Source organism: Idiotropiscis lumnitzeri, chromosome 4 (genome assembly GCF_059441095.1).
Source record: "Idiotropiscis lumnitzeri isolate Australia: NSW breed Sydney's pygmy pipehorse chromosome 4, RoL_Ilum_1.0, whole genome shotgun sequence".
NCBI classification, from domain to species: domain Eukaryota; kingdom Metazoa; phylum Chordata; class Actinopteri; order Syngnathiformes; family Syngnathidae; genus Idiotropiscis; species Idiotropiscis lumnitzeri.
The window spans coordinates 16692388-16707629 of record NC_142394.1 but is presented as its reverse complement, the minus strand read 5'-3'; the positions used below and the strand labels follow the sequence as shown (position 1 = coordinate 16707629).

Here is a 15242-nt window from a genome sequence, read left to right as displayed (position 1 = left end):
AGATTTTTTTTAAAGCCGTATTTTCTACAGAAAAGGTATTATTAGAACTTAGTCATATTTAAGTAATACTTCAACAGAGAGCTACTATGGTCTTTCGTTTTATTTTTCTACCCAAATGGTGGAGCCATCATTTTACTTAGGGCTGCGCAATATATTGCAGAAATATTCTCATTGTGATAATGGCACATGCAATGGAGAATCCAAAATATGTACAATAAATTCACATGTAATTGTATGCCTGAATCTAATTTTGACCAATCTGATGCAACCTCGCAACATCGCCAGCCAATAGGAGAACACCGTCTAGGGGCATTACTAGCTCTAAATAACTTAATTACCTTATTTTCCGGATTATAAACCGCTACTTTTTTCCTAGACTTTGAACCATGCGGCCAATACAACGTTGCGTCTTTTCTGTGGATTTTTCTTTTTTAGTTCAGAAAAGACGCTAAATAAATCTCGATTTATTTATTCATTTATTTTTTCTCTTGGGTCTGTTCTGTTTTATTTAGCAAAGTTGTTGCCGTGTTAAAAGGCACTGTTTTAACAATCTGTTTATGTACCTTTATGTGCATTCACAGTACAAAATCATTCTGCACATGTAGTAAACAATTTTTTTCAACATAGAAAACTGCGGCGTATAGCCTGGTGCAACTGGTATGTCGTTTTTTTTATGTTGTTGTTTTTTCCCCCAAAAATAGTTGCTGTGGTGCGTCTTATAGTCCGGAAAATACTGTACATACAAATACGTTCTTATTTTTCCGCATGAAAAAAAGAATCTTTAGATAACATATATGTAATTGATTTAGGTTCTTCCCCTTTCAATTTTTATTCACTATTTGCCAAAGTGCAACGTAATGCGAAGTGAGTGAAGTTCACTGCCACCAAACAGTACTTCAAGTTTTGCTCACAAGTCAAAGCAACAAACCGAATCCAGCAAAGTTCCATCAACTGTATGATGTATTCGCATCACTAGCATGACCTTCGCTTCGCCAGTCTCACTGGCATTTATTAAAAACGACATTTTATGGAGGTCGACTTCCATAAACTTATGTTTTATCAAAGCGTATTGAATAAAAATAACTTGGACTTTGAATTTTGATCTCTGTGTCTGAAAATGTTTGTCCAAAAGAAAGCAATGATTTCAGACGTCAATGTAACATTTCACAACCTTCCCGCCTACTGAGTGTGAGTTGGATCACCTGGTGAGTCCGTCAATACAACAAAACAACAACCTTGTTCTGAGCCGCCGCAACTGGAATGTCAACACGCATGTTAAAATCACCTTCGGCGGCTCAGACTCAATACATGCTTTGAAGATATTTTAGAATAACAAAATTCTATTCACAGTCAGGTCTATAAAATGCTGGCCTGTGCTTTTCCCCACTGCATTGAAGTACAAATTACTTTCCGAAGAACCAATCATGATAGAATTTTTGGTTATAGCATGAGGTAAATGTAATTATTGAATGTTGAATGTTATTATTTAAGCCACATCACCTTAAATTCATGCAGAGCTTTTATTATATATGTCATCTTTTCAAGTCGCTTGATGACTGTAACAAGAGTTTTTTTTCCTCTTACCTCATGTGCTTCCTTTTAGAAATAGAACTGAAGGAGAATATGGCCTTGGCCGATAATAAAAAGAAAGGAAGAGCGCTTTCTCTATAGTTTGTTGTCAAGTCTTTAGCAAGGACGAGTGGCTCCAAACTTTCTGACAGCAAGCTTCTTGCGCCAATAGGTTGTCCCATTATTGTTCGTTCATAGTTTAGAATGCTTGCATGATTTCTTTCACCCATGGTTGATTCAACATTTTCCAGGAATTTTCTCTGGCAACGACAGCTTGAAGTATTCAAATGGATTCCTTGTAAAGCGCTTGTGTGTGATTTAGATGTATTATTCCGTTTTTTTTATTGTTCCGAGGAACCCAGTCTCCACCCAGACATTGATGTCATATGGTAGGTGGCTCATTTTGTTCAAAAATCCCTTGGCAGTCCTCTAATTTCATGATGCCGCCTCCACAGAGCCTAACGGCATAAATGATCCATCACACTGGACTGTAGGTGGGGTGTTTTTTTTTTTTTTTTTAAATGTAAAATGAATTCTTTTGATATAAATAAAACACTCAAGTCTGTTTCCCAATTGGCCCCCAACACAAGCAAAACATTTCCCCAGATGGACTTTGGTTTGCAGGGTATGCTTGAGCAAAACTCTATATTGCTGCTGGTTTGGCATTAACCCCCGCCCCACCCGTACGCACCACACCTCACGTGCTTACATAAAAATGAAGTTATCGGAGAATGGACGCTTATTGCACTTACAAGTTAACATGGTCAGTAATGAGACCTCCTCGACATTTCTCAGAATGTTTCATTTAATTTGAAGGAACAATCCACAATACTGTTTTATCAGTTATTGTTTCAAGACATAAAGCCACTTCTTCATTTGCAGAGGTGGGCATTGAATCAGCACTGCTGATGAATAATTAGAAACTTCCCAAAAATGAGTTTTCCTCCGTTCGTGTATTCGTCACTAGCCGGGTCGACTACCGACGGACGTGACGCCATTTTGCTGGTGGCCGACAGAAAGATAACCACCTGTCCGTCTCGTGTTTGATCACGAGGGTGAATACAGCGAACTTATGATCTCCAAGCAACTCGCTTGCGTGGGCTGCATTGATGAGATATGGTGGTGGTAAGCAACAAAGAGCTGTAATCCGCCAATAAACTAAGAGTAGACGATGAAGGCTGTGTCCAAATTCACAGGCTGCGTCCTCTGAAGGTTGCATTTTCGGCCACAACGTCACATCCAGCGCGACTCAACCGCACCTGGTTTCCAAATTCTAGAAAGATAATTGACAGGCTGGGCCCTTCGACACCTTCAAAGGCTCCTCCTCACGTAGCCTCTGTGGATCGCATAAACTGTGGCAAATTTCTTTGATGTGAATCTGGACACCACGTACGCTCGAGTCGTGCCAGATGTAACGTCATGCGGCTGAAAATGTGGCCTTCAGAGGGCCAAGCCTGTCAATTTGGATGCGTTTGGTCGGACAGATCATGGCATCTTGTTTAGGTGTTTCTCGTTGTGTTGTCAGCTTGTATTTAGTTCCTTGATTGCTTTGTGTCTATGCTGGATCCTTGTTTTTTGTATCTTCTCAAGTGCCGTAGTTATATTCCCAGTTTTATTTGATTGTGACTGAACGGACTGTTTTTTTGTTGTTTTTTTTTTTTTTTTACTTTTGTTCATTTATGATATTTCCGTGTTCTTAATTTTGCCGTTTTGTTTTTGGAAAAATAAATGAATTTTCATGAACCTACTTTCCTTCCTAGTTCCCTGCACTTTGGTCGCAATCATGCAAAGCATGATAATCTCCAATGTTATTGTTGAATGAGTGTGGGTAAAATGATTTGGGGGGCATTATTTTAGACCACAAAATCTGTAGGCAACCGTGCATTATGATTGATCAAAATTATCAAAGAGCATCACTGTTCACAGGAAAGCAAAACACATTCTGGATTGGAAATCATGGGGCATTTTCCATTTCTCATACTGTTTTTTGAACTATCGTATCCGATTTATTGTGTGGAAGTATGGTGCGTTGAGGGAGAACATGAACACAGAACTCCTAACATGCATTGAATTTTATAGATCTAGGTAAATTTAAAACTTCAATGAACATTTGTAAAACAATAAATCCAGACAACATTCAAAACATGTTTTGTGACAGGGAGGGGGGGGGTGAAGGGGGAAGTTAACCCAAAAATGTTCTTTACGAGAATGTGTTCTCTGCAAACATGCTATTCTGATTAATGTTGCGTTTTGGGGTGGCCATTTTGTCACTTCTGTCGACTGAAAATGACATCACAGTTGCTCACGGGCGGGGTTATTATACTTTTGGAATTTAAATTTTTAAGTTTGTATTTTGTTTTGGGTTTTGTCTTTTTAAATTAGTTTAAATTAGTTGTCAGGGCGGGTTTGTTAGTTTTTATTAGTTTTACACTTGGTTTTTGTTTAATTTTAGTATTAATTTCCGTTTTGTTTCCCAAAGTGTTTTACATGTGTTAAAAAATAAATAAATAAAGACCATGGTTGATAGTTCAGTCAAAGTTCAACAAATATTGAATATATAACTGTCCTCAGACATGCGCCCTAATTATAATAATGCCCTGTTTGTCAAGTTGCCAACTTCTAAAGTTGTTTTTTTGTTGAATTCCTGTTGAGAATGTTTTTTTAATATAGTGTTTATACATATTTTTTTCTTGTATGAAGCAAAAAAAAAAAGGAAAATCACTGTTTTCCTAGCGGTGTTTTTCGGGCTGAGTTAAATGTCAAGAGCAGGTGAGCCATTCAACCCCAACGCCACACACAAACTCGTCTCCAAGGAGCGACATCATTTGCTGGCTCTTTTTTATTGGCTGCTGCTTGAGGATCTCGCATCCGTGCGACAAACATTATGAGGACTGCAACTCCCAGATGACTTTTTCACGGCTGTGCTATTAATATCGAAATAAATGCTTTTAAAATCAACTCCAAAGGCTGCTTTATAAATGAATTGTCACAGACAAAAACAAAAGCACATTTTCCCTACAATTATAGTTAGTTTTGTAAACGTATAATGTAGTTTCACTTAGATTTTGATTTTTGAAATAATTTGAGTTTTTATTTGATTTCGTTGATGATAACATTTTGTCAATTTTAGTTGTAGCTGAGCTTCAGAAAGCGTGAGCCACGATAGGTCGTTAATTGAGCCCTGAGCAACTGGACAGAATGGCCGCCCTGTGAGATGGCTAAAAACGGGTGGATTTTGCTTCTTAACTCATATTCCACAAATGCAATAAAAATCAGAATGCCATGCTTAGACTACTTGAAGGTGCGTAGAACATTTTATTGTGAAGTATTTTTGGGAGTTGACTTCCCCGTTAAGCGTCAGTATTATTTAGTGGCTATCGCACGGCCAACAATGCCTGCTTTTGCTTTAGCCACAACGTGCGACTGCTCCTTTCAGCCGTACAGGCAAGTGCTTTAATTGCCTTCTGCCGAGGCTGTCCCCTGATCCTTACTTCTTTCAGGAGGTGTGTTGTGGAACTGCCAACGAACCCCCTGAATCCCACCTCCACTGGCCTTATGTACACACACTAGTCTTGGTCCTCTACTTGGGCTGCAAAATTGGCTCACTGCAGCTTTTCTTTCATAGGCCTAATTGATGACATTCTCCCAAGGGACTGTTGACTTAATAAAGAAGACATGTCTGCAGGCGTCATACCAGAGGTTTAGATCTGGGGGCCGGTTGGTTGCCTCGATTACAGGTAGGAAAGTGAGCCTCTGATTTGGGTCTCGTCACTTTTCCTAATCCCTGAATGAAGGCTGTTAGGCAGGGGCAGATTGTTTGACCATTTAGGGGTATTGCGTTGACAGTTTTATTTTGCTAAGAATCCAAACACTCGGTTGCGGCACCTGTGTATTTTCTTTGGGGAAGGCTGGTTTTACAAGCCACAAAGATGTGTCACAAGCTGGGCCCTTTCCAAAGCAGAGATGTAGATTGGCTGAAGCACATTAAAAATCATAATCTCAGCCTGGACTCCATGTTCCGTATCTCATTAGTTGTTACATGTTATTTTTATTTTATTTTATTTATTTTTTTTTTTTTTTTACAATTTTACTTTCATGTGAAGCCCTTTGAGACCTTCCTGTGATTGAGGGCTACATAAATACATTTGACTTGACTTGACTCCTCTCCTCACCATCCCACCTTATCCAGCAAGCTTGCTGATCTTGGGAGACTGCCAGGCATCTCTGTCTGCTTCCTCCTGATGGCCAAACTCCTTCAACACCAACAGCCGGTGTTCAGCTGGGTTAGTGTTTTTCTATGTGGGTGGTTTTTTCCCTCCTCGCCAATTCCTATTCTGCCTTGTTGTACATGACCTTCCACATCCCAATGTTTGCCTCTGTTACTGCAGCAGCTGGATTTCATCCGGCCTTGACTGCTTGTCTGCTCCAACTGCCTTTGCTTGCTGGGCGATGAAACGTATGCTTGCACCAATTGCATCCTTCTCATTGAGATGTTTTCCCTGCTAGAAGGACATGTCCATCGCTACGGCAGAATAACGTGCTAATTGTAGACGTGGCAAACACAACAGCTAGCATAGGTGGTAGCATTAGCCAAACGTGGCTTGCGAATCCCGGTGAGCCTGCTAAAAGGCATTCTCATTCTACCTCAGTCTGCTGGCTCACTTAGTTATAGATGACACCCAACATTGAGGCTAGTCTCAGGGATCTGGCATGCAACATACCTAAATGTCAACTCCAATGACACTAGAATTAGGTAATCAGTGTATACGACATATTTTGTGTTTTATAACAGTGTTGAACCAGGTTGCATGCACGGTTTGGCGCCAGTGCATGTCCATTGTGAATGCAGATCCCCCTCTTATTTATTTGGCTTCCTCTCCGAGTTCACCGCTCGCCGTCCTCGTTCTGCGGCATCTGAAGCTCTCTGGCGGCCAACCTAAGCTGCTATCCCCAAAGCGGGGGCCACGATCGGTCTGGCCTCTGCCTTGCTGCTGGAGGTCGCTCATTGAAGTGAATGAGAGCCAGTGAGCAAGCGGTGCACGTGCTTGCGAAGATTTTTGCCGTCAATTATGAAAAATACATCCATTAGTACCCCCACCCCAATCTTGGCCTCTCTTCACTCGCTCCCCAGTGCACTTTAGAGTTTGCGTTAAGATATTTCGCTTTGTCTTTGAATCTTTAAATGACCTCGTCTCAGTTTACCTCTCTGAGCTCCTCCTCCTACGCACCAGCCCGCTGCCTCAGGTCTGCGGACCTTTCCACTCAATATGAGACTGTCGCTGTTCTGCTGTTCTTCTGGTATCTACTGTATATGTGTTTTAATTAGTGTTCTAATTTCCTGCTAATTTATATTACAGCATATGGAAAGTGTTTTGTTATAGCTCCAGCTGTTGTGAAATGCTCTATATAAATAAAGTTGTATTCTATGATTTTGGCGACGGCCGGCGGGCAGCGTGTCTAGAAACAGGAAATGTGCGGCAGAGTTCCTTGCTGCATCACTGCCGGGTAATCGGATGACAGTGATCACACGTCCCTGCTTGGCTCCTGATGGGCGGCATTTTAGAAGCTCCTCTGAGATGGTTCTGAGGAGCGGTACCACAGTAACCTTTCGATCCTGAAAAAAAGTCCAATGGAAGATCAAACATCCGGGAGCAAGTGAGGCTGCCTCAGTGGCCACGGCAGAAAATATTTTTCCCTCTACATTCAGAAGAATCATTTGGTGGAATTGTATGATGTTTGAGGAATTCTTCCTCTTCTCTCCTTTTTGCTCTTTGCCATGCCTTTGGTATGATGGATTGGTCTAGTATTTTCCATGCCACTCCAATACCCATCCAGAGGTATTTTAGGAGACCAGGCGTGTTTTTATATAACCTATTTGAATGTTGTTGGCTCTCGGGACATTCTTTCTCAGGACTTTTTTTTTTTTTAATTGGTAACTTCACTCAACGTAAGCTGCCCTCGTATCATATATTCAGGTCTTTGTATTGATTGAGGATGAGAAGTAGTTTTTTTTTGTTTTTTTTTTAAAGGATGGCCTAAGCAAGGATGGAAATGGGTTTTCGTCCTTTTAATCATCCCTAACTGGGTAAAGTACAGCAGTTGTAGAATTCAAATATTCCACTCAAAGTTATCAATCAAAGTATGTTGTCAGTTATTGTAGTCTGCAGAAGCTGTGCACATCCATCTTATGTGCACACCCATTATCACAGTTTTTCTCTGTTGCTTTGGCCCATTTCTTCAAACCGAAATGACATTCTCAAAATTACAAGAACAATTCCCCAAACCACCTTGCAATCAACCGACAAAAGAATCTCATTTCTCATTGATTTCTTCAAATTGCAAATGTCTTAGATTATGTCTCAAGTGTCTCAGTCCATCTGTGATAACTATTGGAACTATTACCACCATAATCTGCTTTACTAAAGCCATTTGGGGATTATTATTTATTTTTTTACATTTACAAAATAGCCATCCATCAAATTTTGGAACTGCTCATCCTCAAGGGTTGCGATCAAGCCTATCCTAGCTGTCTTTGGGCGGTAGGCGAGGTACAGCCTGAACTATTCGGCAGCCAATGATATATGGAAGTTACTTTGTGTGTGAATAAAACTGGTTACAAATTCTTTGGCTGTATGAGTGCACTGTGTGCGATAACTTGGGAAGTTGCTCTGACTGTGAACAGTGAACAAATCCCCTCAAAAATGCAGGGAAAAAAAAAATAACATCATAGATCAACATGGTTTTGTTGTGCTTTCGTACTGGTCTTTCTGGTGTCACAAACGGCAAAGCAAAATGTCCTGGCTGGGCCCCAGCAACATGCTGCGGCTGCAGAGTGGCTGTGGCTCAGTTCATAGAACATTTTGAATCTTGCCTGTTTTGTTTTGCCTTTGCTGCTGTTTTGCTCTGACCAGTACAAAAACACAACAATACCATACATACGGTCTATGACTTTTTTTTTTAAATCCTTTTTTCCCCCCTCTGTTTTATGCTTTACTGCAGTGATTACACAATCCCAAAGGGATGATGCATTTTAGGGGCATTTATTTATTTATGTATGTATTTATTTATTTATTTATATTTAGTTTATATGAAAAATGAATGTAGTTTTGACACGTGTAAAGTGTTTTGGGAGAGAGATGAACTTTGGCAGGCGATCTGTGGTGTTGTGCTGAAGATCCAGGTCATTTTTGGCAAAAGCTCAAAATGAGCCCTAAAAATTGTGAAGGATCTTTGCAATTTTGGTGGAACTGAGACCTTATATGAGACAGAGATCTAGTTTGAAGCTTATGGGAACAGTATGGAGAGACATATGAGTTTCTGTTAGTGAGGTATATTCTTGCGCAAAACTGCAAGACCGGCCAAATAACCTTTTATTTTTAGAATGTCATTTCTGTTTTAGGAAATGAACCAGACCAGCGGAGAAAAAACATGACTCCACAACATATGACAGTAAATTCACATGCTGTCTACATATTGTTCTTTATTCATCAGACCCGACTCCTTAGGGGCCCGTCCACCTAGTTGCTTGTGAAACACATAAAACTAATCTTTATTCTTATTCTTTTTTTTTATTAAAATTTTATTTTATCATAGTCATATTTTTTGTGTTGAGAAATGCTTGTGTTGAGTTGTTAAGAAGTAAGACACATTGCAACAATAGCGCGCTTTTGTTTGATTAATGGGAATCTTATCTGCAACAGTTTATAATATGCCGCAGTAGGGTCAAAATGCGTGTGGCGTTTGAGTGCATGTGTGTGTTGGCACTTTTGACCCCTTCAACTGCACTCCTACAGCTGGTCATATTTGCTGTGTGGCTGAACCGTGTTTTTTTAGTATCTTAAATGGGAACATTCAAGATATCAATAATCTCAAAATCAACGATGTAGGTTTTCCCTGCTTCAAACTGCATGTACAACTCGTTTTTATGAATGCCTTTGAATGCAACGCTAAAGCCAGCCTATCGCAAACCTCATTTCCTACTTGCCATGGTATGTCAGTTTTAGCCAGTGGCAAACATCCGTGCGCTGCTGCACTGATTGAGACACGCTGGCCGCATGGGGAATTTAGGTGAAAGTCAACGGATGGCTTCATTAATCTCACATGTATGCCTGAATTGGTAATAATTAATTATTACCATAATTAGCTTGGGAAAATGGATAAGAGAAAAATGCACCTTTAAATTGATTCATTTATCTTTAATGGCAACATTTTCAATACTCGGGTGCGTCCATGTTGAGTCCAACGAGAGGTAATGTGTGTTTATGCTCACTCTCTGCCAATACTTCAAACAGACATTAGATGCCTGAGCAGTGAACATTTCAGACATGAGGAGCGGAATACGATTACATCTCACAGGTTGAGATGGGTTATGCCACTCAGTGATATTAAAAACCAATGCCGGGTATTTTTAACGAGCCTGAGGTATGTATGTGTGTGTGTGTATATATATATATATATGGATATATATATGTATATATATATATATATATATATATATATATATATATATATATGTGTATATATGTATATATGTATATATATATATGTGTATATATGTATATATATATATGTGTATATATGTTTATATATATATGTATGTATATATGTATATATGTATATGTATATATATATGTATATATATACATATATGTATATATATATATGTATATGTATATATATATGTATATATATATATATATGTATATATGTATATGTATATGTATATATATATGTATATATATATGTATATATGTATATATATATGTATATATATATGTATATGTATATATATATGTATATATATACATGTATGTATATATAGATATATGTATATATATATATGTATATGTATATATATATGTATATATACATATATATGTATATGTATATATATATGTATATATATATATATGTATATATGTATATATATATGTGTATATATATATATGTATATATATATGTATATATATATATATGTATATATATATGTATATATATATATATGTATATATGTATATATATATGTATATATATATGTATGTGTGTATGTATGTGTGTGTCGCCCACCTCCTGATCCAAAGTTTTTGTCTTTTCTGGTGCTGCATCTTCCACAATGTATATTCTCACCTGGTAGGCTTATTTCATTGTGTTGGCCTGAAATGATACACCTCAAAGCTTTCAGGAATAATATGAGATGCATTACAGTCAGCATAGCTGCTTATCATTGCACAGTCTTGGCCAACATTTATACACATGGCTATCTACACTGCAAATATACCAGTCAGAAAAAAAAAAGTTTGAGGAAAGTGTTCAAAATCGAATGTCGGTGTTGCTTTAACACCACCCTGGGCCCCCTGGCATCTTATCTAAAGCCAACAGTCTCAAACTTGGGTGTTAAGGTTTTTTTTTTAATTAAAACCATGCCCTTCCCTAATGATTGAAGTTCGTTGGTTGGAGTCAAGACAATTTTCTTCAGCATCATTTTCCTCCTCGCTTGCAAGACGCAATCAAACTCCCCTGAGGTGGCAAAACATTCACACTTCACATTGATGAAAAAACATTTTGCCTCATCACCTGGTTTCCACTTGAGTTTTCTATTTTATCAGATTGAAAGCAGATTGACCAGTAGTTGTATTCCATGTGACATCACGCGCTCACATTGGAATACACGGCCAATAAGGTTAATTAACATGGCAATTAATGTTTTAGTTCCAACAGGTGTAGACAACTTGACTGATGAGCTGCATGTTTATTCTGACTTATATTTGTTACGTGACTTTTTCGGACTATGTCAGTCCTGACGTAAAACCCAAAATAGATAAATAAATAAACTGACGGACTAAGCCCAGACACCGGAATTGTCACCACCCGCTCAGTACCGATGGACCTTTTCAGTCCGTCACTGACGGACTCCTGTTTCACTGATGACTTATGGTAGCATGCGTCGCGTAGCTCGTGTTTGTTTTCGGAAGTGAATACAGCGGGCTTCAAGCGGAGCGGAGAAGGCGCTCCTCATCCGCCGACAGAAAAAAAAAAAAGTTAGCTAGTCTATCTGGTGACTGGTCCTGAAAAGGACCAGCACTTCAGGGATCCTCTGAAATTCCCGATTGCCACACACCCCCTGCCATTCCCCATATTTGGAGCTAGTTTCGAAAAAATTAAATGCGGCCAGCAGTTTACAGTACACAATGTTAATGCATTCTGCAACACTGTCAATTGCAACAGTACACACTCAACTAACACAGTATGTTTTGCGATTTACTGATACTGATGAGCTCTCCTTTTGTAAAACTGAACCTGGATTTATGACGTGTTAAGTATTTTGACTGCCCCATCCAAATTGAATTGGATTGATTGTTTTTTGTAATTCAGTATTTTCTGTCAATAATAAAAAGCAACACAAAATCTGAAGGAATCTATAGAAGTTCTGTTGTTGCATTCGAGCCATCCATGCACACATTTGTTTATTGGGGAATAATAATTACGCCTTCCATACAATTCATGTCCCCTCCTAAAGACTGACGTGTGGGGACGAGTTTGCTACACAGAAAGATTTTTTTGGTTTAGAAGATCATATAATCTGATTCCATATTACTGACACAAGCAAATTATAACATTTTGCAAGATCCAAACACATGCCAGAGCAAAACATGCATGACAGTCTAATCTAATTTCCAGTACAATCAATTGCAATGAGTCCTCACTTCACATTGCTCTCTTTCACAAACTACAGAGTGTCACGGGTTCCTTAAAAGTGCGCTGGTATGTGTGCTTTCAAAAGGGGGGGGTGTGTGCGAAAACAAACAGGGCAATGAGTTCGAGATGCATCGACTGTACCACAGCAATGACAACAAAAGTGTGTCAAATAGTCTTCTCGCTTTCTGCCTTGTCACACTTCATCAAATTATGTCTAGTTTTACTACTACGGTTAACTTCATAAGATAGTTGACAACCATATTTAGTTTGACACATTTCACTGAATAAGGGTTTTTGATGGCGACAGTGTCACTTGGAAATAGATTCCTTAAAAGAAAAAAAACAAGACGATGTGACACAGTAAGGTCAGGACAAAATGAAAACATGTTCTGTTCGTGTTCACCTTCTGTCCTCTAAGGGTGACGCAGTCCAGCTGTGCCCGTCAATCTCTATGATCATGTATGTGTGTACAGAGTATATAAAAAGTCACTTCTGTTCAAATGATATTTTTCAAAATATAAAGCGAGTGAAATGGTTATTATGAATAATTTCAAAACTTTTTTCCACAATTACCAACACCTATAAGATGCAAAACATTTTTTTCCTGCTTTTAATTTTTCAGGGGGAGACTAAAAATGAATAATCCCATGAAATGAGATTTGATTGGCCATGATTAAAGTCTGCTGTGATTGCAGCCACAGCAGTGCAAACCCTTCTTACTCAGATTTGCCGGGCTGCGCTGCGCTCGTCAGCTAAATTAAGAGCCGGATTTCAGTTGAGAAAAAACATCCACAAAGCTTTACGTTGCCACCATCATGCTTCCCATTAGTGTTGGGTCATTCTTGAATGATTCGTTCCAAATGAAATCTTTTCAGTGAACTTGAGTGAATGGATCACTTCACCGTTCTTTTCTCAGTTCGAGCTCAGCCACGCGCATGCTGTCAATCGTCGCGAATGACCAATCAGCAGCCAGCACTAGATGAAGGCGGGACTGAACATACTGTCACGATATTGGTGTTCACGAAGGAATCAGTGAGGTAACTTCTCATTCACAAACAAGTCAGTGAGTGAACATGCTGCAGTTCCGTTTCGTGAACAATTTGAAATTACAATTACTGCAACATCAGTAATTTACGCACTCCATCCATGCAGCCAATAGGGGGCGTATTGGAGGCGTGAGGGTGACGCAAACAATTCGGAAAACGAATCCTTTGAACAATTCTTTTTGATTCCCGGATTCTAATGACTCAGTTCACTTAAAAGAACTGTCATGCCCATCACTAGTAGGTATGGTGTTCTTATTATACCTTGACGAATTACGCGAAACAATTTCAACCTTGATTACAGTAATAGACTCTGCCAAACATATGTGGGGAAATTTGCAGTATGCGTGCACATGTGAATATGTGAATATTGTTACGACTGCTTGTTCCTTGCTTTATCAGTTGCTATGTAGTTGCTATGGCCCTTTGTTATTTCACGTTGATCAAATTACTCAGTCACTCCTTGTTCCGAGTGCATCAAGCAGTCTTCCGGTGAAAACAACAGCTGTGTTCCACGTCTTCTACCTCCCGTCCTGCGCTCACTAGGTATTGTTTGTATTTTGGTCGATAAAGACTTAGACTCCCATGTCATGTCTGCATCTGGGTGCAAATTCTTCTCCTCATGTGACAGTATGTTCTGACCAGTCGTAGACTCAGCAGACTCAGACCAATCCATCAAGCTACAGATGTCACCACGTGCTCCTAAGCATCCCTCCACCTCCAATCAGGGAGTGATTCTCTCACTTGGCCTTTTCACTGGGAACTACTGCTCCTCGATGGGTCGCCCAGACTGTCTCAAGCACCAGTCTGTCAGCTACCGGCCTCAGCTCTCTCTCACCTGTGCCACTTGTCTGAGTTTTCACCTTCCCCTTCTATTTTACCGTCCCGTATTATGTTTTTAGTCTCCCGATTTTTCTGATTGTAAAGAGTGCCCCAATTTGGTTAACCTCCTTCTAATTATAATTCAGATTTTGACCATGATTTTGTTTTTATTGTTCCTTCCCCAGTAATTATTCAAGCCCTTGCCAGTGTTTGTCACGTCTTTCTGTTTTTAATCCCTTAGTGACCACCACAATATCCTTCCCTCCCTTACTTGGACACCTACAGTAGCTGGCCATTTACACACAACCTCCATGGGGTGGCCAACGTAGGCCCCCCCAAGTACAGTTTCTGGTTCCTCCTGTAATCCCACCTTTTCCAAGTCATTCCGAACCTGTATCCAAGCCACTTTTTCGTCACCTCGTCACCTTGTACGTCTTCATCTCGCCCTATATGTCTCCTTCCTGCTTGTTTGCCCCTGGAGTTTCTTGTGCTCCCCAACCTCTCTGGTGGCAGGCTGATGTGACCGGGCCCCATACTGGCACCTCAGCAGCTGGTGGCCCCTGTGCCGGTTCCTTGGCAGTGCCAGGTACCAACTGTGCACCAACGGCACAAGCCCTGTGACTGCCCTGCGTCCATCCTTCGCCAGCACAAGCACAAGCCCCACGGCCGCCCTCTGACTCTGCCCCAGCGGCACAAGCCCTGCGGCAGCTCTCTGCAGCCACCCTCTATATCAGCTTCAACAGCGCAAGTCCTGTGGCTGGCCTCCAATCTTGCTCCCGCGGCACAATCCAAGCAGCCGCGCTCAAGTTCTTATCTGACGGAGCAAGCCCTGTGGCTGCCCTTCGATTTTACTCATGCTGCGGCCAACCTCTGACCTTGCTCCGGTGGTGCAAGCCCTGCACTCGCCCTCCAATTCTACTCCGGCGGTGCAAGCCCTACAGCCAACGCCCAACCTTGCTCTGGCCATGCACTCTCTGCTGCCGCCCTCCGAACCTGCTACAGCACATGTCCTGCAGCCGCCTTCCAACTGTGCGCTGGCGGCGCAAGCCCTGTGGCCATTGACCACTCGGCTACGGCAGTGCAAGCCCTGCGCCCAACCTCACCTCCTGTGTG

General features: G+C 40.4%; 1 long non-coding RNA gene across 1 annotated transcript in view; it reads left to right on the top strand.

Annotated features, from left to right (window-relative positions):
• LOC148338331 (uncharacterized) overlaps nucleotides 1-15242 on the top strand; it is a 59096-nt gene that overhangs the window by 13769 nt on the left and 30085 nt on the right. The gene's annotated exons all lie outside the window — the stretch shown is intronic.